Below are 6,655 nucleotides of genomic sequence, written 5' to 3' on the forward strand. Positions count from 1 at the left end.
GTGGCTTGAGTACATCAAAAATGAAATGAGCTCAGAAAGGAATGGCTGCTCAACAGGAAAAAAAAAAGTATGAACTACAAGGTAAGGCCTACAGATAGATTTTATGCTCATTTTAAACTAGGAAATAAAAACTTGGAGACACACTTCCTAACAAAAGATATATACAAGCTGGGCTCAGCGGCTCATGCCTGTAATCCTAGCACCCTGGGAGGTGGGGGGTGAGGGTGGGGTGGGGATTTCTTGAGATCAAGAGTTTGAGACCAGTCTGAGCAAGAGTGAGACCCGTCTCTACGAAAAACATAGAAAAAATATTAGCCGGGCATGGTGGTGCTCGCCTGTAGTCCCAGCTATTTGGGAGGCTGAGGCGGGAGGATCGCTTGAGCCCAGGAGTTTGAGGTTGCTGTGAGCTAGGGTGACACCAGGGCACTCTAGCCTGGATGACAGAGTCAGACTCTGTCTCACACACAAAAAAACAATTAAAAAATAAAAAAAACCTCCTATAAAATATACATACACAAAGTTAAAAAATGCAACAATCAAACCTGGGTTGTGGTTGTCACATCTTTGGTTTAAAGCAATGATTGCATTAAACTTTCTACCAATAAATCATTCCTTTATTATTAATATTTCAAGAAAATGTTCCTGTATACAGTATACCACAGAAAAAAATGGCGTATGCTTTTGACATAGAAAACTGATAAACTGAAAATATTTTAATTAAGACAAGAGAAAGAAAAATTAGCCAGAATGAAGTGAAGGAGAGGCTAAGTGCACCTGGAAGGGATTTCTCTCCACCACCAACAGATCAATCAATTCTGCAGCAAAATCTTTTAATTCGATTCATTACTGATACTATCTACCTGGAGATAGCGTCAGATCCCACAAGAATGCCTCCCACTTTCCATGCCACTTGCAAATCCCAAGTTGTTTCACCTGTGATTCTGGCTGGCCGGCTATATATTGGGGTTCCCACGACCCCCTCCTTAAGTTTGGTTTATTTGCTAGAGCAGTTCACAGAACTCAAGGAAACACTTATATTTACCAGCTTATTATTAAAGATGTCACAAAGGATACAGATGAAGCGGTGCACAGGGGCAGGGCACGTGGGGGGCTCGTGGAGCTTCCGTGCCTTCTCCACTCCGGGGTCACCACCCTCCAGGAACCTCCATGTGTTCAGCTCTTCAGAACCTCCTGGAACACAGTCCTTTGGCGTTCTTATGGAAGCTTCACTACACAGGCATGAAATCACTGACCATTGGTGATCCAATCAACCTTCAGCCCTCTCCCGCCATGGGGGGGGGTTTGGGGGAAGGGCTGAAAACCCCACCCTCTCATTCTGCCTTGGTCTTTCCCTTGGGCCAGCCCCCATGCTGAAGCTGTCTAGTGGAAGGCAACCATCAGCCAACTCATTAGCATACCAAAAGACACTATTACTTTGGACACTCCAAGGATTTTAGAAGTTATATGCCAGGAATGGGACTAAGACCAAATATTAATTTCACAGTATCACACCTAGCTTACTCTGGTCATACAAGCCAATTATTTGCAATAAGTCTCTTCAGACAAACAGGTTTTGTTTCTCTGGTTGAACCCTGACTGATAACAGTCATCAAATTGTTTGAGACAATGACATAACAAGAAAAATTATATATGTGGGTTTGTCTTGGGGGATGGGCTATGAGTGATGCAAAACTTTGTTGAATCCTAGAAAGAGGCAACTCATTTTATGCCCCTGTAAATTTGCCATGAAAACCTGGAAGGCAATAAGTGAGCCAAGTCCTCTTGTGCCTTAAAGTAAGGAAAACAAAATATCACTATCATGACTCATGTGCTCTTGGCCACTGTGGCCTGGGTACATTGAAAATGAAATGAGCTCAGAAAGGAATGTCTGCTCAACAGGGGGAAAAAAGTATGAACAACAAGGTAAGGCATACAGATAGATTTTATGCTCATTTTAAATGAGGAAATAAAAACCTGAAGACACACTTTCTAACAAAAAAATATACACATAGTTAAAAAAATGCAACGATGAAACCTGGGTTGTGGCTGTCACATCTTTGGTTTAAAGCAATGATTGCATTAAATTTTCTACCAATACGTCATTCCTTTATTATTAATTTTTTTTTTTTTTTTGAGACAGAGTCAATCTCTCTCTCTCTATCCCATCCAAGGAGGAGTGCAGTGGCTTCATCGTAGCTCACTGCAGTTAGGTCTGGAGCTGAGAGGGAGATATACAAATATTCAGGTGTAGTAAAATGCTATTTTTTTTTTTTTTTTTTTTTTTGAGGCAGAGTCTCGCTTTGTTGCCCAGGCTAGAGTGAGTGCTGTGGCATCAGCCTAGCTCACAGCAACCTCAAACTCCTGGACTCAAGCAATCCTGCTGCCTCAGCCTCCCAAGTAGCTGGGACTTCAGGCATGCGCCACCATGCCCGGCTAATTTTTTCTCTATATATTAGTTGGCCAATTAATTTCTTTCTATTTATAGTAGAGACAGGGTCTCGCTCTTGCTCAGGCTGGTTAAGAACTCCAGACCTTGATCAATCCGCCCGCCTAGGCCTCCCAGAGAGCTAGGATTACAGGCGTGAGCCACCGCGCCCCGCCACAAAATGCTATTTATTTAAACATCTGGGGCTCAGCTCCAGACCTAACAATTGTAACCTCAAACTCCTGGGCTCAAGCAATCCTCCTGCCTTAGCCTCCTGAGTAGTTGGGACTACAGGCATGTGCCACGATGCCGGCTAATTTTTCTATTTTTAGTAGAGACAGGGTCTCATTTGTGCTCAGGCTGGTCTTGAACTCCCGACCTCAAGTGATCTTCCTGTCTCAGTCTCCCAGAGTGCTAGGATTATAACTGTGAGTCACCTCGTCAGCCCATTATTAACATTTCAAGAAAGTATTCCTATATACAGTATTGCCACAGAAAAAAACAGTGTGTGCTTCTGACATAGAAAACTGATAAGCATAAGATATTTTAATTAACATAAGAGAAAGAAAAATTAGCTAGAATGAATTGAAAGAGAGGCTAAGTGCACCTGGAAGTGAATACAGTAAGGTAGATTAACTGATCTTTATTTGTGTGTACTTTTGTACGTCAGTGTATGAGTGTGCTATTACTGGAAAGTCACATGCTTAAACCAAAAATATGATTTGTTTGGGTAAAAATAATGTTCTGTGTATTTCACCCTACTGGATCCTACACAGATGGTGAAATCTCAGGAGAGCTATAGTCTCTAATGCCCTGTGAAACAAAACTATGGCAGGCCATTGTTTTGGACTAAGCTCCTGCATTACTCCCCAACAGAACAGACCAAACCAACATGGCGTCCCTCATGCTAAATGCCACATTAACAACATTGAAACTTTAAGGAAGGAGACAGATCCCCAAACAGACCAATTTTTCAGTCTACCTGAGTCATGAGGAAGCCTGATAAGAAAGTCTCCTCTGCTTTAACTGCTACAAAAAAGTAATCCAAAGTACCTGATGTTAATCAACCAGCATTTTTCCCTATTGTTCTGTCCCCTTGCACCCCCTTTACAAAACTCACTGCTCTACTACTGTCCAGTGGGAAGTCCCATTCTATTTTGTAGAATGGAGGCTGCTCGAATTCTTTTTTTTTTTTTTTTAATTATATTTTCTTTATTCTTTTTTTTTTTTTTTTTTTTTTATTTTGGCATACTATGGGGGTACAGGCTGCTCGAATTCTTGCATCATGAATGAAAGTTAATTATATCTATAAATGTGTTGTCATTTTGTCATTTGACAATCCCTATAAATGAAGCTAAGCAAGGAAAGGGAAACCCAAGGATCTAGTCTGGGCAGCTCACCCAGGGAGTAGAAATTCACCCAGTAGGGAGGAAAAGCATCTTCAGTAAAGGGAGCACTCCCTCAAAACACCTCCTCAGCTGCATCTTGGTATTGCTATGGCTCAGTGGGTGAGGTGGCCCCGCTTCCTCCATATTGTAAGAAAAAATGTTTATTACAGTGATCCAGTCTTTTTTGCAACTGTGTAAGATCAGTGTAGCTTGGCTTATAATTGGGGCTTTTGTTCTTGATGTCTTGATGAAGAGAAGTATCATCTGAATCTGCCAGATTCTTTGAGTGTGTTACAGAGGCTTTGGGTTTTGAGTTCTCTATCAGTCTATTTTCTGTTGCATATAACAGAATACCTGAAAGTGGGTAATTTATAAAGAAAAGAAATTTATTTTTATGGTTATGGAGGCTGAGAAGTCCCAGGTTGAGGGGCTGCATGTGGTGAAGCCTTCTCGGCAATGGGCACTCCCTGAAGAGTCTTGAGGTGGCACAGACTATCACCAGGTGAGGTGGCTTAGGTGCTAACCTGCTTGATAAGGCCTCTCTTCCTGTGCTTGGAAAGCCACCAGTCCCATTTTTGTAACAACCCATTGATATTTTAGTCCATTGGATTTACCCTCATGATCCCATCACCTCCTAAAGGCCCTACCTTTTGATACTGCCACATACCCCTCCTTTCACATGAACGAACTCTGTCTGAGAAACTGCCCAAATGTCTGAAAATGCAGTTAATTCAAAACAAAATCACTTTGATTTTACACTGAAAATAAATACTTAAAGCAATGAATACAGAAATAGAGTAAAATGACAGTGTATACATTCGATCCAATATGACAGGGTGTGTGTGTGTTTGGGATCACAATCATTTCATATCTTTTGGGTTTCAGGATGACTGTGTGAGTCACTCTCCCCTGCACACAGTGGGATGACTGTCCTCGAGACAAATTTTCTTATGGATTAATAATGGACTTTCACAAATTGTATACATACTTGTTTCAGATCTGAGGGCTTTTTTCTCCTCTAGGAGGGTATAAAACTTCTTTCCATTTCCCAGAATTTCTTCTCTAGTTCTTCAATTTTACTTAAGAAAAAGAATGATAAGAAACAATGTTATTAATTAATAAATGTCTGTGGGTGATTCCTTCTAGCATAGAACTGGAACATAGAACTGTTTTTTTAAATCAATATTAAGTCTAAATCAAATTTTAAATAATAATATATCAAAATGTTATATTAGAATTTGATTACAACTCATTTTGTAGACTACCAAAAAAGTGGAACAAAAATATAAACATGCTTCTTACTTTCTCTATGACATACTCTGTTGCTTCATGTAAAAAATGTGTGGATTCCCATGTCACAAGCACATAAAGAAAACAATCATGTATTGAAGACTTGAAGACTGTTACAGCTCTTCATGCTGTGTTCATTCATACACTACAGAACAATGCCTCTTCTTTGGCACAGCCAAAGCATATATTAATATAAATTAAAGGGGCTGATTTTATGACTGGATTATTTGTAGCCATTACAAACAATTCTGAAATTAGATAGTTGTGAGAGTTGAATAACTTTGCATATAAGAACTTTAATATAAAAATTAATTTTTATATTAAAAACCATTGTTTGTGCACTTGAGAAAGGTTAAATTTGTGATATGGAATTTTTTCTTTTTTGAGTCTTGCTTTGTTGCCTGGGCTAGAGTTCCGTGGCATCAACCTACCTCATAGCAATCTCAAACTCGGGCTCAATTATCTTCCTGCCTCAGCCTCCCAAGTAGCTGGGACTACAGAAGTGCACCACCACACCCGGCTAATTTTTTGTATTTTTAGGAGAGACGGGATCTTGCTCTTGCTCAGGCTGGTCTCAAATTCCTGAGTGCAAGCAATCCTCCTACTTCGGCTTCCCAGAGTGCTAGGATTATAGGTATTAGCCACTGCACTTGGCCATGTGATATGGAATTTAATCTCATTAAAGGTGTTATAAAACAAGAGGATACAATCCAATAAAATGAATTACAGAAAAGTTCATAAAATAATTTCACTATCTGTATAAGTGAACATACAGAAAAAACTTTGAGAAATACAATTAACTTTGCAAAATTGCATAAAATGAAAGTGAAATTTGAAATGCAGCACATTATGAAATTAATTAATTTAAATGTTAATGAGTATTAACAGTTGTCAACATTCTATATATATATATATATATATGACACAGGCCACAAGTTTTCAAATAAAATAGCCTAGTGGATGGTGGCATGAATATCCAAATAAAGTGTGGAGTTGGAGTTGATTTTGTGAATACCTTAAATTTTCTGAACAAGATTACTAACAAATAGTGGGGATTTCTTCGTGAGTAAAGAGTGAATCAATGCTTGCTTTGGCAGCACATATACTAAAATTGGAACGATACAGAGAAGATTAGCCTGGCCCCTGTGCAAGGATGACATGCAAATTTGTGAAGCATTCTATATTTTTAAAATTAAAAAAGAGTGAATCATTAACGTGCACAATAAAAGAATGTTAAAATGTAACTTGAAAAAATTCATTCATTTCTGAATATTCACTTTCTTTTCTTAGTTAATTGGAAAATACCAATACCTTAATGAGCATCAATTTTTCTATTGCCCCCAAAATAATGATGCGTAATTTTTCTATAAATATTATTAAGAACTTAGAAAGGACTCCATTAAATGATTATTAAATTTAATATTTTATCATTCACTAGCATAATATTCAATACTTTCATTTAAATCTAAAGTTATATTAATAAATACTACTACATAATTATTATATTAATAAAATATGCTTATTTTATTATTGATTTCATAACATTAAGCTA

General features: G+C 38.4%; 1 non-coding gene across 1 annotated transcript; it reads left to right on the forward strand.

Annotated features, from left to right (window-relative positions):
* The first annotated feature begins 6,188 nt into the window (after positions 1 to 6,188).
* LOC142862985 (U6 spliceosomal RNA) lies at positions 6,189 to 6,291 on the forward strand. Its single transcript, XR_012913876.1, has one exon. It is a non-coding gene; the product is annotated as a U6 spliceosomal RNA (small nuclear RNA).
* The last annotated feature ends 364 nt before the right edge of the window (positions 6,292 to 6,655 follow it).

The sequence above is a fragment of the Microcebus murinus genome, chromosome 20, assembly GCF_040939455.1.
Source record: "Microcebus murinus isolate Inina chromosome 20, M.murinus_Inina_mat1.0, whole genome shotgun sequence".
NCBI classification, from domain to species: Eukaryota; Metazoa; Chordata; class Mammalia; order Primates; family Cheirogaleidae; genus Microcebus; species Microcebus murinus.